We start from the raw sequence: 256 nt of genomic DNA, 5'->3' as shown, positions 1-256 counted from the left end.
GCTAACCTGTGTATGTGCCTGTGAGTGTGAGCTGTAATGCAGCTGCTATAAACCTGAGTGGATGTTGTTTCTATATTTGCTTGTGGTTTGGTGCCATTGGCTCTGGAGCCCAGTTGGGTTTAACTCACCTGCTCTATTTCAGTCCCACAATGCCCTGCAACCTCTCCCTGCTTGCGTTAAAGTCCAGTGTCAGAAGCTAGTTCCCGCTCCTCTCTAGTTCAGCTTTGGTTGGATGTGACACTCCCTAAGGTTTTAC

The sequence above is a fragment of the Brachyhypopomus gauderio genome, chromosome 10, assembly GCF_052324685.1.
Source record: "Brachyhypopomus gauderio isolate BG-103 chromosome 10, BGAUD_0.2, whole genome shotgun sequence".
Classification (NCBI taxonomy): Eukaryota; Metazoa; Chordata; class Actinopteri; order Gymnotiformes; family Hypopomidae; genus Brachyhypopomus; species Brachyhypopomus gauderio.
Note: the sequence above shows the minus strand (reverse complement) of the source record.